This window comes from Lissotriton helveticus, chromosome 1_1, assembly GCF_964261635.1.
Source record: "Lissotriton helveticus chromosome 1_1, aLisHel1.1, whole genome shotgun sequence".
Lineage (NCBI taxonomy): Eukaryota > Metazoa > Chordata > Amphibia > Caudata > Salamandridae > Lissotriton > Lissotriton helveticus.
The window spans coordinates 1,184,414,788-1,184,440,010 of NC_136057.1; the positions used below are offsets into that span (position 1 = coordinate 1,184,414,788).

Consider the following 25,223-nt stretch of genomic DNA (forward strand, 5'->3'; position numbering starts at 1 on the left):
AAAAAAGGAGTTTTTCTATTTAGCACTTTTGCAACTTTTCAAGCCTTGGCGTGCAGAAGAGGAACTGCTTGTAGATTTCCTCTGTTACGAAGACTCTTTCAATGCCGCCAAGGAGACCATAGAATGTCCTGCTTTTCCCAAATATGTAGAAATGTTGAATGCGGAAATTGAGCAGGAAGCAACGATTGCAGCCGAGATTGCCAGAGACAGTTCTCAGGACAGTCAGAGTTCTGCTTCATTGAGTCAGGATCCACTAGGAGGACCTGTTATTGAAAATGAAGCTGCCACTGCTATGAATGAAGTGGAAAGAGCCATGGCACATGCTCAAGAGGATGCGGTTAACTTAGAAGAGTTGGAAAGACAACTCAACGTTGAGCAGAAGAAAATATATGACGAAGTTACCATGCAAATTGATCATGGATTAAGTCATGATAAGAAAGAGTGCTCATGTACGTCGTTGAAGCCTGTCCGACTGTACGTGAGTGGAGAAGCGGGAACTGGAAAAAGTTTCCTCATTAAAGCAATTTCATGCTATTTGCAGGAAAGGACAGAGTCATCGCTGTCTTGTGTTGTCACTGCTCCAACTGGACTGGCAGCACATAATATTAAAGGGATTACTTTACATCGTTTACTGATGCTGCCAGTGGAGCATGACAACAAATTACAATATCACAAGCTATCTGGAGATGCTTGTTTTGAAGTTTCAAGAATCTTGAGGAAAATGAAACTTCTTATCATTGACGAAGTAAGCATGGTTTCCAATGTCATGCTTGCCTTTGTGCATTTGAGAATGCAAGAAGTTCTCAAAACAGAGTATGATGTGTTATTTGGTGGCAAACACATCATTGTTTTCGGAGATCTTCTGCAGCTGACACCAGTGAAAGGGCAACCTGTGTTCAAAATGCTCACGCATGAAGATACCAGGAAGTGCCTAGGCAGCATTGGCAACGTCAATATATGGTTAAACTTCAATTATGCTGAACTGCATGAAAATATGCGTCAGGCGAAGGATGAAGTTTACAAGACTATTCTACAAGATGTTAGAATTGGAAAAGTGACCGAGCATGGGAAAGAAGCTTTACATGCACGATTACTGTCAAATTTATATCTAGAACAAGATGTTGTGCCTGAGAATATTTTTCAGAAAATTACTGAGAAGAAATCTGGATTATGTTTGATGCCAACTCTTGCAGAATGTGCCAAATTTAACAACAAAATGTTGCATTTAGAAAAGCAAGAGATTGTGAAACTGGAAGCTATTGACAGAGTAGAGCATATGGGATCAACAATTATTTTGTCTGAGAATTTGAAAACAAAATTGGATTCATTAGAGAAGAGTATATCTAAAACTGCAGGTTTTGAAAAGACTCTGAATGTGTGCTTGAACTGCCGTATAATTTTAAGAAGGAATTTACATGTTGAAAGAGGTCTGGTAAATGGATCAATGGGTAATGTTGTTGATTTTGTAAAATACAGAAATAGAGATGGAATTGAATTTTTAAAAATTAAATTTGATGGCATTGAGGAAGTACAGCTAATTGGTCGTTGCTCTGCTAGATTTTTGCTTGTAAAAGACTTATATGTTCGCCGTAAGCAGTTTCCTGTTTGCTTGGCATATGCGGTGACAATCCATAAATCGCAAGGTTTAAGTGTAGACAGTGCATTGGTGAATATTGGCAGTTCTGTGTTCAAGGAGGGTATGGCATATGTGGCATTGTCAAGAGTTAGAACTTTATCGGGATTGTACTTGATTGAGTGTGATGTCACAAACATTTGTGCGGATCTAGATTGTGTTAAGGAATACAATAGGTTAAGAAGAGAGTATGCGCCATATTTGCCTCAGTATCCTTTGTTTGAGAAACGTGTGGTAGGCCAGAAACGAAGAAATGTGACCAATACTGGGGAGGTTGTAGCAAAAAGACAAAAAGTAAATGAACCTAAAATTACAAGCAGAAACAAAAAGGATTCTGTTGAAGATGTTGTTGGTTTTCAGTTTGAAAACAGTTCTGGTGTCAACTGCTATGCTAATGTAGTGGTTAATGTTTTGTTTTCTCTAGAAAATGTAAAAGAAGAGATTGTGGTCAATTCTGATCAAACATTTTGCAGTTTGTTAAATTCTGTGTTAGAGAAATGTAGCACTGATAGAACAAACATAGAAAGTGTGTCTGAAATTCGAAATCTGTTAGACAGATGTTCAGGCCAAACACAATTCTCTCAAAATATTCAGCAAGATTGTCAGGAGTTTTTAATGTATATGCTTGATGTATTGCATGCTGAAGGTGTAGATGTAGATCAGCTGTTTGGCCTTTCTTATCAATGGCAGCATGACTGCGAGAACTGTATGGTATCAAGTACTACTAGTGTAGACTCAGAAAGATTTATATATTTAACTTTGCCAGACAGTAAATCAGTCTCCTTTAATAAGCTAGTAAAAGCAGCTGATCACAACATGGAGTGTAGCCAATGTAAATCTGAAATGATGTCCACATTATTTATACGAACATATGGCCAGTATGTCATTTTAATGTTCCAACGATGTAGGCCTGATGGAACAAAATTGACAACTTTAATTAAAAGTTTTGTAGCTTCGCAGTTGTCAATATCAGGAAGGACTTTTGTAACTGCAGCAATTATATATCATGACGGTCCTTCAATAACATCAGGACATTACACAGCTTATTTAAAGTCTAGAAATGGCTGGTCATTCTGCAACGATTCTGTTTTAATTTTCACAAAAAAATTGCCGTATGACCTTAAAAACTCTTACCTGGTGTTTTTAAAACCAAAATTTTAGGGAAATAATCTCGGGATGTGCTCTGTGGAATTTCAAGAAGTTCAAATGGCTCCTACACAATTTGGCCTTGAGGATAAGTGTAGTTCAGAGACATAACTTCTAACCATAAGACTGGACGTGATGGAGAAATAAGTGCAATTTGAATGAGTTCAGAAAAACTATTTCTTTTTATAAGCTAATTGAAGCAGCCAATCATAACATAAAGTAGAGGGAATGTAAGTCTGCAACGCTGTCTACTGTTTTACATTGCTTTGTGATTGAAAGTGATGTAGAGAATTAAATAATTGTAGTAGTCATAGAGTTAGTGTAAGTCTGCTTCATAGTAAGCAGTATCAGTGTCATAGGAAATGTAGAACATGACTGAGCAAGAAGGGGAAGATATTACTATTCCAGGATTGTGAAAATGATCTTCAACATTTTAATTCTGAAAGTTGCGGAAATGCCAAATGACGGGATTGGCTTACAAGAAATCCAAGAGTTATAAATGGGTCTGACAAGATTTGGCCTTGTGGAAACTTGTGGTAGAGAGCAAGAAGTCATTTATTGCATGTAACATGTTTTTAAAAACGATGGAGATTTTCTTTCAGAAAGTGGCGGGCTGAAAGTAATAACAGCACAAAAGAGTGTAAGCTGTTCATAGGACATCCTTTGACGTCATGGAAAGTAAGTTAACTTTAAGGAGTTCTGAATTCTGATTTCTTATGTTGTATGGGTTTTTTAAACACAATCATTTTGATTGTGTTTTTTTTCCCCGCTGTTATATGATGAATACCTTCAAGTCACTGTTTTTAGTGAATTTTGATACATTCTGAGAACAGCAAAAATAAACCATTTAACATGTATAATTAATTCTGTACTGTTTGCATTTATGATGTATATGTAGAACTGTGTAGGAGGCATGGAGAAGGTGAGGCTTCTGTAAGTGTCAAAGTTGTTGCATGCAGTGCTGCACTTCTGCGTATTCTTTCATATGCTAGACTACATCTGCACAATGAGATACCTAAGCAAAGGAAACACAAGTGATGTGATTGTGAAATGAGCAAAATAAATTGCACGTATTTCAATTACATCACCTGTGTTTCCTATCATTATGAATCACATTGTGCAGATCAAGTTTAGGTCTGTCCAGGGAAACATAGGAGGTTTGGACTTTGTTCAAGAGTGCAGTGGACATGACTCACTTCATTGGTAGACCTTCACATGTATTATGTCCTCTATTCTCTTCAACAACTCGAAATTTCATCTGCAACCCTGAGTAGGCCTCACCTGAAACAAACCTCTGGATAGGACACATCTTATTGGCATCCTGAAGCAATTATTTAAAATTTTAGTGTCTTGCGACACTTTTCTGAGACAACAGCAATGCAAAAGATGCACCATGTTTTAAGATAGGCCTCACTTCATCTGCATCAAGATACTGTTAGTTTAAAATGTATATCTTTAGGACTGTGTAGGGGGCCTGGAGAAGCAGAAGCTTCTGTAAGTGTCAAAGTTGTTGAAAAACTGTTTGTCCTTCAATCTTTTCCCTTGTCTTTTGTAATTTTTAAATACATGTTTTAATATTTTTGAAATGTTTGTTCTCTCTTTCACAGATTGAAAGTATAAAAACAAAAAGTGAGTAATTTAACGACAATTATAAGGTAAATGCTTTGTACTCTTTTCGTTACATTTCTATCACATTCACCTACTATTAGTTCCACTGCTTCATTTCTTTAACCCTCAGTTTCCTGCCTTTGCTACTTTCCTCATTCCTTTCTCTATTACCTACTTACTCAACTCCTTCCACTCTTTTTCTCAGTCCCTCTCTTCTCATAGTTCCTCACTCTTGTTCACTCACTCCGTCTCTATTACTCTTAGTGTCTTTGACTGATCACTCTATCACTACTTGTTCATAATGCTTCCTCTGTGTAGTTGAAGCACACTAAGGGGCATATTATGAACACAGCCAATAAAATTATTGCTCTTTTTATTGGCAGAAAACTGGTGCAAAAGTGGTTTTAGCGGCAGTTTTCTGCCGCAAAAGCAGCTTTAGCGACACATTTCTGCCAATAAAAGCTGCAAAACTTTTATTGCCTATGTTGATGATATGGCTCTATGTTACTTACATTTCTTTGCTGTTTCAATTAATCTTTTTCTGTTATTTTTTGTTTTCTGTTTTCTATTTTTTCTCTCTGTTATTCCTCATATTTTAATCTTATTTTGAACATTCACTCACATTCTCCAAGAAACTCTTCTTTGTTAATGTTATACTCTCTTTTTTTTTCTTTCACTTCGTTATCTATTTTGTTTTTCACAATTATACCCTCTTCCGTCTTTTCTTCGGTAAATAGATCTATTAAACAGTATGTCTTCTTTACTCCCTATAGCTGTCTTTCTTTTAACATCACTCTCTCTTTACTTTCCTTATACTTACTCTTTTTTTTTTTTTTTAAATTTTGGGTTAGCTCCCGGTCCGCGTACCGGGAAGCTAACCGGGGAGCGAACCAAAAGAAATAGAGCTTGCCAGAGTGCTAAACATTCTAGCAATTTTTTTTGAAAGGGAAGGTAGTTCTGAAAAGAACTTTTTTTTTAATATTTTTGTTGTTTTATATTTTTTTTTTATTTTTTGAACATTTTTTGTTTTTTTTGTATTTTTTGAACGATTTTATATTTTTTTGGGTTTTTTTTTGGGGGGGGAAACAACAAAAAACAGGCGTTGAAAAGGGCTCAACAGGAGCAAAAAAAAAATTACTGGGGGCGGTTAGGGCAATTATGGTGTTCATACGCCAGGTTTATAGCATTTATGCTCATGTTGCCACATGCTAACAACGCACGACAGTGCATACATGTGTGGATCATGTGGCCAAAATTTTCTTGTATATTTGGCACAGTTTCCCGTGCCTCTTCTGGTGTTAATGAAATTGGTAATCTTGGTCTGGCCACAGGAGTTGGTCTTGGATTGTCCTGCATATCCCTTATTTCCGCCCGGCTGTAATTGAGTGGATGCTTCCTTGTCATGTGCCTGTGCATTGTGTGATTTCCGTAACTATATTTCTTGTCCGTCCCTCTGGATAATTGTTCTTTGCATATCAGGCAGGTGACGTACCTCGCATTGACTTTTTTTTGGCCACGAGGGATCGAATAAAACTGCCAGATGAAACTGGCTTTCTTTCTGGAAACCCGGGGCACCTCTTCTAAGAACTGTGGTTCTTCTCCCTCCTCATCCATTTCTTCCTCTTCCTCCTCAGTGTTGGTAATGACCTGGGGAGGTGGTCCTCTCTTCCCATGAGGAGGTGGAGGTGGTGGTGGGGGTCCACCAGCTGAAGCTACAAATGAAGCCATTTCTCATATAGTAGTAAAGGTCTTCCTCTCACAATGATGAAAGTCAGAGTGAGGAAAGAAGGAGGGGTTTTCATCATTTGGGAAAAACAATACTTCTCAACCAATGAAAAGTGTTATTTTTAGGTCACCTGACCTAGCCTTACATGATTATGAAACCAAAAGTGAAATGAACCAATGAAAAGTGTTATTAACAAGTCACATGACCTCTCACGCTCATGTTACGCGCTCCGGTCCGCGCCCCGGATAGCTTCCGGGTCGCTGAGCTTCGCGCCTCGGTCCGCGCCCCGGAACACTTCCGGGTGCGCTAACGCGGTACGTCACAAGACGCATTACGCGGCAACGCGATACGTCGCGCTTTCGCGACGCGCCCCGGTTAGCTTCCGGGTCGCTGAGCTTCGCGCCTCGGTCCGCGCCCCGGGGCACTTCCGGGTGCGCTAACGCAGTACGTCATAAGACGCATTACGCGGCAACGCGATACCGTCACTATGTTGATTTCTTACTGGTTCGCGGACCGGGTCGCGGCATCAAATTGAGCTAACGGGAAGCTTCCCGGTTCGCGGACCGGGAGCGAAACAAAAAAAATATTTAAAAAAAATTATTAATAAACATATAAAATATATTTTTGGATTTAAAGAAGAATACATTTTACAGCTATAGATATTAGCTTTTAAAAAACCAATGAAATTCACTGAAAAAACCATAGGTTATAGACCATATATAGTTAGGAATTAGCATTTACAAAACCTTGAAAATTCACTGAAAAAACCATAGGTTATACACCATATATAGTTAGGAATTAGCATTTAAAAAACCTTATTTTACTCACACAAAACCATTGAAATTCCATATATAGTTAGTTGTACTAACTATATATCGCGCACCCGCAATCCACTGCTGATCATGTCACATATTACATCATTCATGACATGGTCAGTGACATCACTGATGACATCACTGATGACATCTCAAATGACATCACTGATGACATCACTGATGACAACATCCAGTGACTGTATTTTTCTGTAAAGTTAAAATATGTCTTACATATTGAAGAATGAGTGGATGTATAAGTGTCTGGATGAAGGATTTAGTAGGGGCATGACTGACTGTATGAGTGAGTGATTAAATGTGTCTCACTGAGTGCATGGGTTAGTGACTAAACTGTATTAATTTGGGCATCATTATGTCTGTTGTACTGTAAACTGCTGCATGTGTTGATCAGTAGCTATATGAGTAACTATATGGGTTATTGATTGGTTGCCCAAGTATTTGTATGGGAGACTGAGTGTGTGTGTGGGTGGCTGGGAGGTGTATGACTCTGTGCATAGATGTGTGAGCAGTTGATTCACTAGATGTATGGGTTCAAAAGTGCATGTGGAAACAGCTGTATGGGCGGTTGACTGTGTGCATGAGTGTATTGGTGAGTGAATGGATATCTCAGTGCTACATGTCAAAGTAAGTACATATGTAAAATACAGTACATGTGAGAGTTGACATATATAAATAACTGTGCATAAGAGCCAGTGAATGTGTGAGTGGCTGTATAGATCATTGTGAACTTGTATCCAGGATTGTATAAGTGAGTAAATATGTTTTAGTATATGTTTGAATAAGTAAGGTGTGTATAACTGTATAGTTGAGGAAATGGAGGTCTGATTGATTCTTTGCATGACTGACTAGGTGTGTGAGTAACTCCATGGATGAGTGACAGTCTGTGAGTGTATGTTTATACTGAGTGTATCTAAGGTGATATAAGAGTCTGAAGAGGTTCATCATAATATCACATGAATGATGTCATCAGTGATGTGATCAGTAATGTCAAATGAGATGTCATCAGTGATGTCATTTGAGATGTCATTTGAGATGTCATCAGTGATGTCATCAGTGATGTCATTAGTGATGTCATCAGTGATGTCATTTGAGATGTCATCAGTGATGTCATCAGTGATGTCACTGACCATGTCATGAATGATGTAATATGTGACATGATCAGCAGTGGATTGCGGGTGCGCGATATATAGTTAGTACAACTAACTATATATGGAATTTCAATGGTTTTGTGTGAGTAAAATAAGGTTTTTTAAATGCTAATTCCTAACTATATATGGTGTATAACCTATGGTTTTTTCAGTGAATATATATATATATATATATTTTTTTTTTTATCCACCAACTTGAATTATACTCGCACTCCACCAGGGTGATTTTCTAAAGCAGGTTTATTGTTAACCAGCGCGTTTCAATCTTGCGATCTTGCTCACGGTTACAAACATTTGTCCCTTGTTAATTTTTACATTTATACCAGATAAACATGCTTGCATTATTAGGATGCATTATGGTACTGGTAGTTGCATTTTTAATATAGGCATATTTCCTTTACCAGAGTAATCATACTAGCATTATTATGATGCATTATGGTTCTGGAAGTTACATTTAAAATTATTTCATTTGTTTCACATTTACGGCAAAAAACATATTTGTGCACAAGAATCTGGTTTGGATCACTGTATGTACGAGTATAAATCATCGCATAAATACATTGCGTTCATTCTGCACATAAGTCTGTGTTCTCTAAGTGAGAAACATTCAATTGACACTTGCAGTATTTGATATAATTGCAAGTTATGAGACGAGATTAGTACTTCACATTCTCAATTTCAATGTGCTTTTACGTTGGTACGTATTGCGCAATGTTAGTATTATCTGGGGACTAGTGCCCTCATTTAAGAATATTTATACTTTTTACATATTGGACCTCTATGTATCTTATTCTCAACCAGAGTGTCTTTTCAGGTTTTTAGGCTCATCAAAGGTGCACATAAAGTTCCTCATCGCCATTTAATCCTCCAGGGATTTTTGTTTTAAATCGAATGATCAGTCTTGACTCTAATCTACGCAGGGTCATCAGTCTATTTCCACCTCTTTCTTTTATAGGTACAGTTGCTAAGCCACAATATGTAATGTCCTTCCATGTTTTTTTCTCATTTGCATGGGTTAGCATGTGCTTGGCCATAGCATAACTCAAGTCCTTATTTTCAATTGCTCGGATATGTTCCAATATCCTCTTGTGTAAGGGGCAAATGGTGCTCCCGATGTACCTCTTCCCGCAAAAACATTGCAATAAATACACCACATGTGTCGTTTTGCACGTGATGGTATTTTCTACCTTGAAGAATTTTCCTTTAGGATCCTTTATTTTGGATAGGTTTCGTCCAACTTGGCATGCTTTACATTGCATGCATTTGGTAAAGCCCTGTCGTCTCCCATCCAACCAATTGTTAGTCTTTTTCTTTTCTTCAAAGTGACTGTTGACCAGTTTATCTTGTAAAGACGGTGCTTTTCTAAATGTCATTTTCGGAAACTGGCCAATTTCTTTTCCTATGTCTGGATCTGTTTGCAAGACATGCCAATATTTTTGTAGTACTTTCCGTATTTTCTGACTTTCCTTAGAATAGGTCAATATCATTCTAATTGGCTCCTTTTTTCCAGTTATTATTTCTTGTTGTGGTATCAATGTTTCAATCCGATTCTTTTTACTTGCTCTTTCACGTGCAAAACGACACATGTGGTGTATTTATTGCAATGTTTTTGCGGGAAGAGGTACATCGGGAGCACCATTTGCCCCTTACACAAGAGGATATTGGAACATATCCGAGCAATTGAAAATAAGGACTTGAGTTATGCTATGGCCAAGCACATGCTAACCCATGCAAATGAGAAAAAAACATGGAAGGACATTACATATTGTGGCTTAGCAACTGTACCTATAAAAGAAAGAGGTGGAAATAGACTGATGACCCTGCGTAGATTAGAGTCAAGACTGATCATTCGATTTAAAACAAAAATCCCTGGAGGATTAAATGGTGATGAGGAACTTTATGTGCACCTTTGATGAGCCTGAAAACCTGAAAAGACACTCTGGTTGAGAATAAGATACATAGAGGTCCAATATGTAAAAAGTATAAATATTCTTAAATGAGGGCACTAGTCCCCAGATAATACTAACATTGCGCAATACGTACCAACGTAAAAGCACATTGAAATTGAGAATGTGAAGTACTAATCTCGTCTCATAACTTGCAATTATATCAAATACTGCAAGTGTCAATTGAATGTTTCTCACTTAGAGAACACAGACTTATGTGCAGAATGAACGCAATGTATTTATGCGATGATTTATACTCGTACATACAGTGATCCAAACCAGATTCTTGTGCACAAATATGTTTTTTGCCGTAAATGTGAAACAAATAAAATAATTGTAAATGTAACTTCCAGAACCATAATGCATCATAATAATGCTAGTATGATTACTCTGGTAAAGGAAATATGCCTATATTAACAATGCAACTACCAGTACCATAATGCATCCTAATAATGCAAGCATGTTTATCTGGTATAAATGTAAAAATTAACAAGGGACAAATGTTTGTAACCGTGAGCAAGATCGCAAGATTGAAACGCGTTGGTTAACAATAAACCTGCTTTAGAAAATCACCCTGGTGGAGTGCGAGTATAATTCAAGTTGGTGGATAATTAATTACAGGGAACGCCCGTCCCTGACACTCGCACCAGTTGTGAAAAGTGTGCCCTCGGTAACGGGTTTACTTTGGTGGCAAATATATATATATATATATATATATATATATATATATATATGTTAACAAAACGAGGCTATAAGTGTTTAACTTGTACAGAAATATATATTCTGTATGTCTATTATAAAATTATCCCGCTTTGAGTCACTGACCAAATTAAAGGACATTGTTTATCAATTTCGTATTTGATTAGGGGAATCACGTGAGTAAGTAGTTGTCACTTGTAATGCCACAATAAAAATATTATTTTGAAATGGTGATCCGGGTGTCGTCTGATACCCCATGTTGTCTTTCAGAGGGCCCTGGCTGTGCATATTTCCGAAGAAAAATTCGAATCCTCCCTGTTTGTGCTCTTACTAAGACTGTGATGCGATTTGTAGGTGAGGGTGTGGTCGTTATCTGATTAAAGTTGGCAAAATTGCTAACCATGCAGTTCAGTGCTTGATCATTTTGTACTGTTTCAAGGGAAAGAATGGCTCTATATCATAATCCTCTTTAGCCTGGTCCAAGAAAAAAAAAAACACACATGCTCCTAGGAACTACGAGTACACACTGACCAATCAAAACGAGTGCTTCTGGTGAAGCAGAAATTGATATCCTGAAGAAGAGCAAGGAAGAGGGATTCAGCTTTACATATGCAGAATCAAGTAATGGAATTGCATCTAGTATCTGCAACACAACATGTGCAAACCTTCACATAATGTGGCTTTCAAGGTGGTGGTAGTTGTTGTACAAAAAGGGAGGCCAGCTCCATTTGAGAACTTAATCTGGGCCTTTATCTACTAACATACTTCCCCTTAGACACATAATGATTAAAACCTTTTTTATACAGACGGACTACAGTTCGTCAAGGAAGTGCAGTTTGTTAAAAATTCTGGTTTAGAAAAGGAATCCAGGCTGAGAAGGCTTAAGAATAGGGTTATAACGTGGATGCTGAGCATCTCCCACCAATGCACAGCTTAAACCAACTTACGTCTAACGGTAGCTTCTTGACTCCTGTAATGTTTCTGCAGCAATGCACTGGTGAATTGAGAACTAGGCACCCAGCCAGTTAACAAAGCTTTTTACTGGAACCTTTCAAATTTACTACTTGAAAACATTAATCTTCTTTTCGCTTGCAGATTTGAAAACCTGGCAAAGGACACTGACACCAGGACTAGGTGCACCAGCCTAATCGCTCACTTCTTGTTGTCTGATGTCTAATGGTGACTAAGCCTGTACAAGAAACGGGTAGCCGTCTATCTTGAAAGCCCTGCATTAGTTGGTAGGTATATTCAACTAACTTTTTTATGAAAACGTTATTAGAAAGAGTGAAGCATAAGCACCTTTAAAACCCTGTTAATGAGCATTATGAAACAACGTTGGGTGAGCTTCATCCACAACCAAATTTGTACGCAGTTTTTTAGCAGCGAGAGCCTTTGTTTAAAGATTGCAAAAACAACAATTGATGGACAGAATGCAGAACAATGTCATACATTCACCTCAGTACAGAGTTCTTGGCCTAAATCCATCGTTTTTTTGCTCACCATGCCATTCCAGTTTGAACCCAGTCATTTTCAAATCAGTCTTGACCCTGTGCCCAATGGGAACAGTCCAGCTCGAACTGCCAGGCCAGGTCCTCCCTGGACTAGAAACAAGCATCCTAGGACCGGTTTTGGGGTTTCACCCCTATTCACCCAGGATAGCTTGACTCCAGTGGCATGGAGAGCATGGGACCCACGACTGAGCATACCCGTCCCACTCGGGGTGTCAAATGCAAAAACAACAATTGATGGACACTTTGCCACTGGATTCAAGCTAGCCTGGCTGAAGAGGGCTGTTAGCCCGAAACCGGTCCCAGGATGCTTGTTTCCGGTCCCGGAAAGACTTGGCTTGGCATTTCAGGCTGGACTGTTCCCATGAGGCACAGGGTCAAGACGGATTTGCATATAGCTGTGTCTAAACTGGGGTGGCAAAGTGAGCTAAAGAATGATGATGGGTTCAACCCAGATCTGTGACTGGGGGTGAGTGTTTGAAAAGTTTCAGCATTCCGTACATCATCTCCTTGTGTTTGCTTTGTTCGCCCTAAGTTGGCAGGGTATGCCCAGAAGTGGGTCCCTTGCTCACTTTGCCACTGGACTCAAGCTAGCCTGGCTGAAGAGGGCTGTTAGCCCGAAACCAGTCCCAGGATGCTTGTTTCCGTTCCAGGGAAGATATGGCTTGGCAGTTCGGGCTGGACTGTTCCCAGGAGGCACTGGGTCAAGACTGATTTGCATATAGATGTGTCTGAACTGGGGTGGCAAAGTGAGCTAAAGAATGATGATGGATTCAACCCAGATCTGTGACTGGGGGTGAGTGTTTGAACAGTTTCAGCACTCCATCCATCATCTCCTTGTGATTGCTTTGTTTAAGACTAGCTTCGCTCCGCCTAAAATGGGCCACTCACAATGGGTAGACAAAGGTTACATAAACTTATTCACCACATCAACGCTGATGACGGTGCAATAAAATAATTTGGGGCCTGAAACCCTATATACCTATTCAAATTTCTACTACACCATTCAGGTATTAGGATATGGAATTCATGAACGAATATCCACCTGTTAAAAAGTGAAGAAATTGTGATCAGCAATATCAGCCAAATGAGTTATGAATTACTAATTGGAACCCGAAATATGAAAATGCTAATTTCATGTAAAGTAAAGCTCAGGGGGAATTCACAACTTCTATCTGTGACCCCTTTGAAGAAGGTACAAGGATGACTGGTGTGGGTCTTCACCACAGCTCAAGGCCCACACTCACACAGTCACGGCAGGCCACTGATTAATGCATAATCCTGCAACTACACAAATCTAGGTGACACCTGAACAGCATGCCATCGAGAGGTAATTGGATAGCATTTGCAGTACTGAGTTCTTGGAAAAGTGTAGGTCTTTGGCGAAAAATTAAATACCTTACAAGCAATCACTTTTTACAGCCTCCATCTCTAGGACAAGACACATTCTGTAGCACCCTAGAATTTGCACACTCGCTCTCAGTGAATCAACTCAGAATCTTCCAGATTTCCATTTTATCTTTCTTCCACATAGAGCATACAAGGTCCCACTTTCAATTTCTGTTTTTACACAAACTTTTTGCCTGTATTCCTGCCATTTTTGGTATTGTTTTAAGCTTGTGCCTTTGGGCTACATCCCTATACATGGCAGGATATTACTGGCGGAATATGTAGCAAAAACACCGAAGAAATCACGAGCTTCTGAAACTCCTCTCCAATCAAGCAAGTATTGCAGACAATCTAAAATTCTTATATCTTTCGACGTCAAGCAAGACTTGATAGCATCTCACCACCGACAATACAAGATAACTCATTTTGAGAATATGAGAAGGCTAAGGGAGTGGATGTTTTCCTCCTTCCAGAGCAGGGCCATAGCTATTAAAGGTGTGGCAGGCAAACTGCCACCAGAGTGGAGATGTCTGAGGGTTCCACTGAACCCTGATAATTGCTATATTTTACTTCCGAACTAGCACTTAGGGTGGGCCTTCCCCTTCCTTCTAATAGGGCCTAGTGCACTCCTACTGTCACAGTGTTCCAGGAGTCCTAGATATATTTGCTCTAGGTATTCCTATTGATTTCTCCCTGGAAAGGGCACCTGGAATCACAGATGTTGCTTTCATACTTATTTCCAAGTCAGGCTGTACTCTAAGACCATCATTCAGGTCTATATGCCTGTATGTATATAGTATTTCAATAGCATAAACCTAGCCAAAAGGCAGCGGAGTACTGTACAGAGTTGACAAGCCTAAAGTCAACCGGAGTTAGAAGAGGTAGCATGTTTGTAGACTGTTCATTGTGATGTATTGTTCTTTATACAAGTGCATCTTCAATCCTCTTAATTTCGAGCAGTGCTGGGGAGGTTCTAATGGATACAAGAATGCTGTTCCAGATTCTGGATGCATTGATGGAAAAGGCCTGCTGCCTTTTTGTTCTTTTTTGCACTTCTTAGTCTGTAGTCTGATGGTTTCATGGGGGTGGGTGTGCCAAGATCCACCAGAGATGGTGAGCTTGTCAGCAAGATAAGCGAGGGCGCTGGTCATGATGGTTTTGTAAATGATGCCGCTGGTTTTGAAATTTTTTACTGGCAAGTGGAGCCACTGGAGTTCTATAACCTGGTCATATTTCTTCAGGCCCTTGATGGGACATGCTGCAGTGTGTAAAATGGCCTTAAAGGGTGCCAGTGTGGAGCCTACGCGGCTATCAAGCAGGTTATTACTGTCATCAGATGCAGGAGTTTAAGGGCTTAAACAGTAGTTTTGAATTTGCTTTCTAGAAGAGAGAGCGGGTATCAGGCTGTCTTTGTTTTTTGGCAATGTGTTCCCTAAGTATGAGGTTAGTAACTAGAGTGAATCCAAGTGACTTGGAATTCACTAAAAGTTGGAGTTCAAAGCCATCAAGTTTAATGTTATTGAAGAACAAGTTACTTACCTTCAGTAATGCTTTTTCTGGTGGACACAATATCTGCCTGTGGATTCCTCACCTTTTGAATTACCCCTTGCGCAGCATTCCATGGAAACTTTTCTCCATAGCTCTCCCATATCGACGAGGATGTCACAATGGACCAGCCCCGCTCGCAGCCCCGCGCTTCGTCATCGGAGCCATAAGAAGACTTTGTCGGCGTGCTGACATCAGTTCCACCCATTTTTCCCGTGCCTTCGAGGCGAACTGGTGAACTAACAACATTTCCCCAAGTATACACCGTATACAACTTAAAGAGGAAAAGAAATCGGAAATCCTAAAACAGACATTTCCTAATGACAAGCATCACATTATTTCAAATAATGAAATACATGCATTTCATGCCAAAAATCTTTTCGGCATAAGTAGGCAGCCACAGGGGAGGTGGTGAGGTGGTAAGCAGTCCCACCGGAGGAGGGTGCCTGCCTACTTATACCAAAAAATCCTGCAGCACAGAACGTTCAAAGTGGCCGTCCTTCCTCACCTCTGAGTCTATGCAGTAATGCTTCACAAAAGCGTGGAGGGAGTCCCAAGTTGCTGCCTTACAGATGTCTACAACAGTGACACCTCTAGCTTAAGCCGAAGAAGAAGACTTGGCTCTGGTGGAATGAGCTTGAATACCTTCAGGAGGCTCTTTCTTGGACAATGCGTAGCAGATCTTGATGCAGAGGATGATCCACCTGGACAGCGTTCTTTTGTGGACAGCCTTGCCCTTCATTTTGCCCACGCAACCAATGAAGAGTTGGTGGTCCAGCCTGAAGTCCTTTGTCCTGTCCAGGTAGAAGCTAACCGCTCTCTTAGGGTCCAGGCAGTGAAATCTCGCATCCTCTTTGGAAGGGTAAGAGGGAGGATAGAAAGTGGGTAAAGTGATAGATTGTACTAGGTGGAAGGGAGTGACCACCTTAAGCAGGAAAGCAGCTCTGGTCCTAAGAAACATCTTATCTGCATGAATTGAGGTAAAAGGAGGCTTAGAGCTAGGAGCCTTTGGCTTACATATCGCCCTGGCAGAAGTAATGGCAATCCGGAAAACTGTCTTAAATGCTATAAATCTCAATGGGCAACTATGTAGTGGCTCAAAGGGGGACCCCATCAAGAAAGTAAGAACTAAATTCAAAACCCACTGAGGCATGATAAATGGAGTGGAGTGATAAATGGAGTGGGAGGAAACCTGTTAGTGAGACCCTTAATGAATCTCATGACTATGGGAGACTTAAATAAAGAGGGTTGGTATGGTAAGCAAAGAAAGGCCGACAAGGCAAGCAAGTAGCCTTTAACAGTTGCTACTGCACAACCATGTTGAGCCAAGGAAAGAGAGACACTCATATCAGATAAATGGACCTGCAAAGGATCAATTGATCTTTCTCCACACCATTTAACAAACCTGGCCCACCTACCAGAATATTGACTACATTTGAAAAAATTCTTTCATCGCCAAATAATCTTATTTGCCCTGAAGAAGCCCATGTTTGGGTGAAACGTGTTGACTGGTTTCATCATCTGCATACTGAAAATAAAAGACGAATAACAGAACTTCAATATGTCGTCTCATTGAATGTTTACATATTGCTTTGTTGGTATATGTTGCCTCTCATCTAACTAGCTTGTGATTTTTTTGTGGTGTACAAGCAGCAGGCCACTTGAGGTGGGCAATATACTGCATTAATACTGTGACTAGTCCTGGTGGTGCAGTCTCCTAGGACCCAGCTACTTAGTGCTACCTAAATTCTACTCGTGATCGGCTGAGTATTGCCAACTCAGACTGTCCGCACGGACATTCAGCACCTCTGCCAGATGATTTGCAATTACACAAATCTGATGGTCCTGAGCCCAGTCGCAGAGAAACAATCTTACCTCTGGAGACTAAAGGCTCTTTATCTCCAGATCCCACAGATGAGCTCCCCACCCTAGAGTGGAGACATCCGTTATCACAGTGGCCACCGGAGACGGAGGTTGAAACGGCTTCCCTTGCCTTGAACACTCCACCATAACAGATCCGGTGAGGTGTCTCTGGAGAGTCTGACCATTTCCCTGAGATCTCATTGGTGTTGAAACCACTGCCTGCATAGGTACCCCAGAGTGCCCTCATGTGCATGGTTGGCCAACAGTATGCAGGTAGCGAACAGACCGCGCAGGCGCAGAACCTTCAAGACTGGAACCGCTCTAGCTTAAAACACTGGAATCCTCTGAGGAGGAGGGAAAACTGCCCCTATGAACAGGTTGCACTGAGAGGGCACCAAGTAAGATTTGGGTACCTTTATCAAAAAACCCAAGTCCTACAACAGCAGTGTTGTTACTTGCAGATAATGAAGCACCATCTCTGATGACTTTGCTTTGAGCAGCCAGTCGTTCAGATAGGGGAAAACAGGAATCTCCGACCTTCTGAGATGTGTTGCCATTACTGCCATCACCTTTGTGAAGATCTGTGGTGCAGATATAACACCGAACGGAAGGACGGCAAACTGGTAGTTTGAGATCCCACCCTAAAACGGAGATACTTCCGATGCAACCTCAGAATGGAAATGTAAAAATACGCATCCGGCAAATTGATCGATACCATCCAGTCTTTCTACTGCAGCACCAGAAGAACCTGAGCCAAGGTCAACATCTTGAATTTCTCCTGCTTGAGGTAAAAATTCAAGACCTTGAGGTCTAGGATCGGTCTCAAATGCCCGTCCTTTTGGGGATCAGGAAATACCAGGAGTAGCATCCCTGCCCCCTTTCCTGCTTCAGAACCATCTCTATCGCACCTTTCTGCAGCAAAGCTAGAACCTCCTGTTGCAGGAGCAACAGATGGTCCTCTGAACACCAACCCTGGCAAGGGGGGAAAGGATGGTGAAACTTCAGGTAAGGAAGGGCATACCCATTTTCTACGTGATCCAACACCCATAGATCCGATGTAGCAGATCTCCAATTTCATAGAAAATGGGACACCCGACCTCCCACGGGACCAACATGCTCTAAGATAGATGATCTGCGGAACCAGTTGGAGGAACAGGAGAGGAGGAGGAGACTTGTTGGCAAGCTGAGCCCCGCAAGCGGCCTCAACCTTTTCCTCTGTATGATCTATACAGTGGATTCGTCTGCTGCTGTTGTAGCTGCTGCTGCTGCTGGGCACAAAATGGAGCAGCCTTCCCAAAGCCCCGAAATCTACGATAACCAAAGCCTCATGGTTGGACTGCAGGCTTAATGTTCTAGCAGTAGACCTTCTGTCTTTAAAGCGCTGCAGCGCTGAGTTAGAGCCGAGAGCCATCAATGGTTAAATCCAAAAGGGTGGCCTGCACATCCGAAGAAAAAACAGACCCTCTTAGCCACGCATGCCTCCTAGTCGCCACGAGGAACCTATCACTCTAGCCACAGAGTCAGCTGTGTCAAGCCTAGACTGAATAACCTAGAGACCGCAGCTTGAGTGTTTGACAAAACCTTCGCAAAATGGACTTGGACATCCTCTGGAAGTTTAGTGATCACCTCCCTAGCCGAAGCCATTAACGCAGGTGTGAAGCAGCCCAGTAGGCACATTGCATTGTTGATTTTAAAGCCATATTGGCTGATGAAAATGCCTTTTTTGTTGATTGTGCCATCTTTTTTGAATTCCTATCCCCAGATATGAACGGAAAAGAGCCAGAAGATTATTTAGAAGAGCATGACGCCTGTACCACCAAGCTCTCAGGAGATGGATGCGAAGATAAAATGGCCAGATCCCTAGGCACAACTTTGTAACATCTTGCCACCGATCTGGACACAACAGGGGCGGACATAGGCTTTTGCCATCCTTCCAATATGGGCTCCGTAAAAGCCTCATTAAAAGGAAGCAGAGGCTCTGTCACAGATGAAGGAAAGTGACGAACCTCTGTCAGGATGTTTGATTTAATGTCTGCAGTGGGCAACTGCAAGTCTAGAAGATCGGCCACTTTCCTGATTATTGAGTGGTAAGAAGAGACCTACTGTGAAGGAAGACCCTTAGGAGAAGAGAGCTTCCACTCTGGCAACGTATCTAGCCCACTAGCTTCCTGAAGCACCTCAAACTCATGCATGGTATTAACAATCTCCCCTTCCACACCCTCTTCCTGCTGCTCCTGGTATTCTTCCTAATCCAGAAGCCTCTGTGCTTCCCTTCTTGATTTCTTATTGGGTGTCAGCAATGCCAGACAATGCGCCAGTGACTTTGGGGCAGCATCAATGGAGGCCCTTCAGGGATGGCTGGAGGCAATGTACAAAGTTGAGACGGCGCCGGACCGGATCCCTCCCTCCTGGGATTGTGCCTGCCTCTAGGCGTTTGTTCCCTGGGCGTCGAATAGCCCCTTGGAGTCAGAGAGTGAGCCAGAATCACCTGAGGTGAAGGGGAAGGTGAGACTTTATCCTTTCTGTGACACCGTGGGGCAGGGGACCCGGACTACAGCGTCTTTTCCTTAGAACAAAGGCGTCCGCAGCCATGACGCTGCTTTTTCTTGTGCGGAGTCGGTGACTTGGACTTTGATTTCGTCCTTCTTGGCCCCTCTTCTGTTTCTTTGCCCTGGCCATAAACAATTTGACGTCTCTCTCTTTGAGGGCCTTTGGATTCATACGCAGACAAGATGAACATCCCTCAACGTCATGGTCAGACAACTGGCACCAAAGACAATTATCATGGGGATCCGTGATGGACATAAGACCCCCGCATTCCCTACAAGGTTTAAACCCAGACTTTTTCTGAGCAGCTATCGCACTGCTAAAAATACAGAAGAACCTGTAACAATGTTAAACTACTAGAAATGAACAGTCCTGGAAAAACCTTTACGCGTCAACAGCGTTTTAAAAGGGAACTGACATCAGCAGGCTGATGAGGTATTCTTATGGCTCCGATGACGTCGCCCTGGGCTACAAGTGAAGCTGTTCCATTGTAACGTCCTCGTTGATGTGGGAGAGCTATGGAGAAAAGTTTCTGTGGAATACTGCGCATGGGGTAATTCAAAAGGTGAGGAATCCACAATCAGATATATCCATTAGAAATAGGTTTGCGCTGTTTCTTGTTTGGTGTTCTAGGTAGATAACATAAATTCTTGGTTGGTATGAGTTGAACATCCAGGTCTGGATGATGTTCAGGCATTGAGTGGTATTTTGTGTGTGCCTGTTCCCTGAACATCTGAGCTGGTGTCTGAAATTCTCAGAGTGATTGATTTAGTAGAATGTCGGTGTGTCATCTGGAGTGGAATCTAGGAATCATGGTCCTTGGGCAGGATAGTGGTGCCCTGACAAGACCCCCCTGTTGGTGCTGTAACCATTTATGAGTGCCTTGTGGTGTGTTTTATTACATTTGCATGTAATGGAATTGGTCATTGTGGTTGAGTCATAGTATTTGATGTAAATCCAATGTATTGTAGGTAAGTACTTCTTTACCAACTGATATGGGCAGTGGATTTCTGCTGTACTGCTCTAGTGTTTGATTGCTGTTTTGCTTCAATACTTTTTCAGTAAGCCTCTACTGGAAGCATCATCGTCATCATTGTGGCCAGACAACGTTCCACTTTTTCCAAGTGCCACAGAGTTTTTCTGCCATGCAAGAGATAGAAGTTGTTTATTTGGAGGAGGAGGTTATCTCCGTTCTGCTTTAGATGATGAGTTAGCGAGGCAGTGGGTGCCTCGAAACGGCATGCTGTGTCCCTGGCCTTGGCGCCCTTGAACAAAAGATTGAGAAGCTGGCAAAGGCTCAGCACAAAAAGGCTCCACGCCAAGCCGCCTGCTTACCAGGGCATCGATCAAGACACTTTCCAATGACTAAAAAAAGGCCTTCCTGCAAGATCAGACACACACGCTAGTGCTTGACCCCTTCGTGCTGACTTCCTCCTCCCCCAGCCCCTTCGAGGATGATGATTCTTAGGGGGATTCTGATGGGGATCTCGCTCCTGCCAGGATATGGCGCCCCTCTGCAGACTAAGCTCCCCTTCCTTCCACTCCTACTACTATCCCTAGAGATGGGCATCCTGGTACTGGATGAACTTCTTCATCCTAGGTCTTCCATGTGGTCTCCAAGGGAGAAGATGGCAGAATGCGGAGGCGCTTCCCAAGCCCTAGGACAAAGATGTCAGGGCCCGCCTGCAGGCGGAGGGTCCCCATACATTCTTGGAGGGGCAGGTGACCCTCACTCCTGAGATAAACAAGCACATCGTTACTCTCATGACAAAGTATATAAGGGACTTTAAGAAGGGCATAGATCACTCATGGCGGTCTTGTCAAGATAAGTTACTGGATCTTACTAGGCCGATCACAAAGATCCTAGACATGGCTGAAGAAGCCAAACAATCAGGTAATATCATATCTCCAGAGGTTCTGTCTTGATGGGGCCCGAGAGCAGTCATTTAGTTGGGCAACGCAAACTGTGCTCTCGGCAGAGAGACAGTATTCTCTCTTAATTAAGGTGGGCACAAAGTTTGGGGACCTGGCAGTTTCAGAGGTGGGACGCACTGCGCAAAGGGGGTTGTTCGGGGACCCTTTTATAAAGGAGCTCAGCAAAGTTCACTGCTACATTCAACTCTCTGGATAAGGTACAGGGCTCTATTAAAAAGATTTTTTCCCACAGGATTTTTTCCAGGGCCGGATGTGGCCGGGGGTGCTCTTTTAGCTGCTTTGTTACCAATGCCTCCCAGAAATGCCATGGCTCCTGCCGGGTACAATAACAAGACTTTGTGAGATTTGACAACTTTTACCCATCCCGACATTTCGAATTCTCTTGCAGGGGCACAGGGGCTGGAAGTACCCAAAGATCTGCCCAAGGTAAGGACTGTCCTTTATTCCCAACTAAAAGTGGGGGGAAGGTTGGCTGTGTTTGTAGAGAACTGGGGGGAGGTCCTTCAGACGAATCTGGGTTTTTGGCTGAAGTTGCTGGGTACTTCAGGTTTCCAAGCTCCGTCCTCTGTTTTTTTAACCAAAAGTCAGGCCACCCTCATAGATCTAGAGGTAACAGAACTGTTGAAGAAAGGCATGATTGTGCCTTCAACTCTTCATCGGTCTGGGTTTGTCAGCAACATCTTTCTGGTAGAAAAGAGAGATGGGGGCCAGCGCTTAGTGCTCAGCCTCCGAGATTTTAACCAATGGCTAGTATACCACCATTTCAAGATGGAGGGGATCCATCTTCTGTCAGACCTTCTGCATCTGGGGGATTGGCTAGTTCGTTTGGATCCTGAGAATGTCTATCTCATGGTCCCTATGTTCAAGCCTCATTGCAGATTTCTGCAGTTTCTTTGGGGTCAACAAGTATTTGAGTTTTGGACCTTGTGTTTCACCAAGGTACTCAAACCAGAAGTGGAGTTCCTCCACACCAGGGACATACGTTTAATTGTTTACCTCAATGATATTCTGCTGATGGACCAGTGCCCATGTACGTTATCAACGCTGCTCCAGATGACAGTGGATTTGCTGGAGCATCTGGGATGAACTAAAAGAAATCCCAGTTGGTTCCTGTTGGACTTGGCCCTTTTTGCAGGGTCATCCCTGAACTTTTTGCCTTCCTCCTATATTTTTTCTGACCTGTTGTTGGCTATTTTATGACTCTGGGCACTTTACCACTGCTGATCAGTGCTAAAGTGCATATGCTCTCCCTTTTGTAAATTGATGAATGAATTTGTGATTCCATAATTGGCGGATTTGGTTTACTTGTCAGACCCTAGTACTGTGCACTGAGTGTGGCCAGGGCATGTAAATCCAAATGCTGCTAGTGGGCTTGCAGCGCTGGCTGTGCCACCCACAGAAGCAGCCTTGTAAAATGTGTCTAAGGTCTGCCATTGCAGAGCCTGTGTGCAGTCTGGTACTGTCATGCTGACTGGGCAAGTGCACCCACTTGCCAGTCCCTAAACCTTCCCTTTTCTTCATATCAGACAACCCTATGGTAGGCCCAAGGGCAGGGTGCATTGTAAGTATAAGGTAGGACAAGCCCTGATGTGTGTGGCATGTCCTAATAGTGAATTACAGCCATTTTTGTTTTTCACTATTGCAAGGCTAACTGTTCTCCATAGACCAGAATGGGCAGTTAGATTATTACATTTTATAATCCTAACTGACTCAGGGAACATGGTGGAAATTCGAGTTTAATATGCTTGAACTCAGAATGATAAAATACATCTTTTAGTGAAGTTGGTTTTAACATTCTGTGTTTGAAAATACCACTTTTAGAAAGTAGGTATTTTCTTGTCTAACTACCCAGGCCTGCCTCTGATGGGTTGTGTATTCCTTGTCTGGAGTTTGAGTGACAGGGCTGGGGGGATTCCAAGAGACAGAATGAGTCAGCCCAGTGGTGAATAGAGAGATCTGCATCTAGATGGGTGGGAGGAGTTGCACCTGGGACCTGAATAGGGATGTGCCTGCCTTCCACAATGCTGGCTCCACCTCCTGTGGTGCGGCTGATGTCTCTGCCCTGCACTATGAAAGAAGAGAAGGAATCATGTCAACAAAGTGCTCCGGGCTATGCTTTCCCTCCACAATGCTGGCACCACCTCCTGTGGGGCATCTGATGTTTCTGCCCTGCACTGTGAAAGGATAGAAGGAGTCTTGTCAACAGAGTGCTCCAGAACGGGTTTGGACTGGGCAAAGGCCCTTCTGCCCTCAGAGGACAAAGGATTTTGGGGTATAAATATTGGGACCCTGATCCCAAGAAATTAGATCACTTTTGGACTACAAGAAGAAACCTCTGCTGAGGAGAAGAACCTGAAGAAACTGGCGAGAGACTATCCGTAAGCTGAAGTGCTGCTTTGGGGATTGGCCTGCAGTGGTTGCCTGACTGCCAAAGAGAGGAGAAAGAACTTTGTGTACTTTACTTTCAACTTGTGAAGGATCTCCAAAGGCATGGAACAGAGCTTGTCTCCTGCTAAAGTCTCAGGGACAACAAACTTCAACCCCCAGCTCCCCAGAGTTCTTTGGAAGTGCCTGCTGCTGTTTTGGGGCTTTCTGAGGGACTGGGTGTCGCAAGGAACTGGAAGCACGACTCAAGAGGAAGAAGTGTGTTGCCATCGCTGCTGCTGCCGTCGCATCTTGGATGTCGCTTCTGTAGCTGTTGTATTGCACCGCATCGAGAGAAGTGTCTCCCAACGAGGAAGAAGCGTTTCGCCGTTGCTGCTGTTGCCGTGCATCGTGGATGTCGCCGCTGTAGCTGTCGTATTGCACCGCATCAAGAAAAGCGCCTTGCATCCACGGAGAAGTGCGCCGCCGTAGGAGCTGCTGCTGTTGCATCTTCGATGACGCCACTGTAGTTGTCGCATTGTGCGGAAGCCTCTCGCAACGTCGGAAAAGAGTGTCGCAGCAGAGGCTGTTGCAATCGCATCGCTGAACCAGGGTGTCACTGCTGCAGCTGTCGCATCAAATCGAGACTTCTTGCATCATCGGAGAAGCATGCCGCACCTGGAAGATCTTCACGTCTTTATTTCTTTGCACCGGAACTTTGCCGCATTTCCATCGCTGCAAAACTGTTTGTTGTGGAAGCGTCACACATTGAAAGGTACATTGACTTAAAGTGTCGCATTTTAAGAACTGAACAGCACTAAGCTAAAACTACCATTATAAGTATAGTATTGTGGATTTTTGTCGTTTGTGGTCTTGTGTTAAGTCTATATAAAGAATATTTTTTTTTAATATACAACTGTGTGGTGTCCGTCTGTAGTGTTGTCACTTGATTACTGTATGTGGTCACAAATGCTTTACACACTGTCTCTGAGATAAGCCGGTCTGCTCTTGGCAAGCTACCAAGGGGGTGAGCAGGGGTTATTTTAGGAGTGTACCCCCTTACCCTGACTAGAGGCAAGGGTCCCTATTTGTCACAAGTACCTACCTGTGCCAACTAGAGACCCCCAAATCTAACAAGTCCATCTCAGCAAACAATTTTTTTGGGTTTCAAAATCAACTCCAAATACTCCAATCTTAGTCGTCCCTGCAAAAAAGTGTCATGAACTCAGGAAAACCATGGCCAGGACGCATTCGTCCCTCAGGCAATTGGCCCGTCTGGTGAGACTGTTGGCATCCTCCATTCAGGCAATTTTCCCAGGCCATCTTCAGGGCT

General features: G+C 42.4%; 1 protein-coding gene and 1 long non-coding RNA gene across 3 annotated transcripts in view; one reads left to right on the top strand and one right to left on the bottom strand.

The window, feature by feature from the left end:
- The window catches only part of FBXL13 (F-box and leucine rich repeat protein 13), a 1,354,404-nt gene that overhangs the window by 40,128 nt on the left and 1,289,053 nt on the right, over positions 1-25,223 (bottom strand). The gene's annotated exons all lie outside the window — the stretch shown is intronic.
- Positions 1-25,223, top strand: part of LOC144822187 (uncharacterized) — a 534,981-nt gene that overhangs the window by 39,990 nt on the left and 469,768 nt on the right. For both annotated transcript variants that reach the window (XR_013608575.1, XR_013608576.1), the window contains exon 2: positions 11,835-11,977. This is a non-coding gene — a long non-coding RNA (uncharacterized LOC144822187). The remainder of the gene's footprint in view (positions 1-11,834; positions 11,978-25,223) is intronic.